The sequence below is a fragment of the Arachis hypogaea genome, chromosome 16 (genome assembly GCF_003086295.3).
Source record: "Arachis hypogaea cultivar Tifrunner chromosome 16, arahy.Tifrunner.gnm2.J5K5, whole genome shotgun sequence".
In the NCBI taxonomy this organism is placed as follows: Eukaryota; Viridiplantae; Streptophyta; class Magnoliopsida; order Fabales; family Fabaceae; genus Arachis; species Arachis hypogaea.
In genome coordinates, this window is record NC_092051.1 from 28,246,121 (window position 1) to 28,247,531 (window position 1,411).

Here is a 1,411-nt window from a genome sequence, read left to right on the forward strand (position 1 = left end):
ACGATACGTAACTCTCACTTGAAACCTCAGTGGGGGACGGCGATACGTAACACCTACTTGAGACCCCAAGGATAAGGTTTAGTAGGGACGGCAATACGTAACGCCCACTTGAGACCGGAAGGAAGGTCTCTCCCATAAGGACGATGATCTGTAACGCTCATAGAGGGATAATTTTTAAGGTAAGGACGGCAATACGTAATACCTATCTCGAAAACATTGTCGGAATTTTGGACAACCTTCTAACACGTGACCTTACGGCCTGTATATGAGTAGACATGCATCATGCTTTTTTGTCGCATAAATTCTTTGATGTTATTGCTATGTGTATGTCGTAATTGTTTATGTTTGCTTGAAATTGTATGATATCTTATAAGGTGTTTAATATGGTGAACTGAATGTGTTTGGTTGAAACTGAGAAGGAACAAATGTTAATCTTAAGGAAGGTAAAGAAAATATGGCTGTATGAAACCCTTGCTGAGAACCTCACCTCCTTTTCCTACAAATGGAGATGGGCATCGTGTTCTATGAGATGTATGAGTTGTTCATTTACGAGGATCTTATTTTTGGGAGTTATTTTATCTGCGAACATACCTCATGTTAAATTTTATATACCATGTAACAGACCATTCCTGCACACATATTTCCTGCTCATCCAGTACATGAAGCTTCACCTGAGCTTTTCCTAGATGATGTGCCTGTTCTTGAGCCCCCACCCGAGGCAAACGCACCTCTGGAGCTGCGGCCTCTACTTTCTTTGTGGATTAGTTAGTTGCTCAATATGGATACCTGAGAGAGGCTCTTGCGCCGGTTTACACTAATGGACCTGTCCCTGTGGATGGGACATTAGTAGTTCTGCTACTGAGAAGGACCTAGGAGAGGGTGCCGAGGAGGATCCAGAGGAGGACTGATGAGCGGATAATTTATACCCTTTTTGGCATTGTTTTTAGGTAGTTTTTAGTATATTTTAGTTACTTTTTATTATATTTTTATTAGTTTTTATTCAAAAATTACATTTATGGGCTTTACTATGAGTTTGTGTATTTTTCTATAATTTCAGGTAATTTCTGGCTGAAATTGAGGGACTTGAGCAAAAATCTGATTCAGAGGCTAAAAAAGGACTGCAGATGCTGTTGGATTCTGACCCTCCTGCACTCGAAATGGATTTTCTGGAGCTACAAAAGCCCAATTGGCGTGCTCTCAATTGCGTTGGAAAGTAGACATCCTGGGCTTTCCAGCAATATATAATAGTTTATACTTTGCCCGAGATTTGATGGCCAAAATTGGCGTTCAAAGTCAGCCTAAAAATTCTGGCGTAAAACGCCCAAACTGGCACCAAAGCTGGCGTTTAACTCCAGGAACAGCCTAAGCACGAAAAAGCTTCAATGTTCAGCCAAGCACACACCAAGTGGGT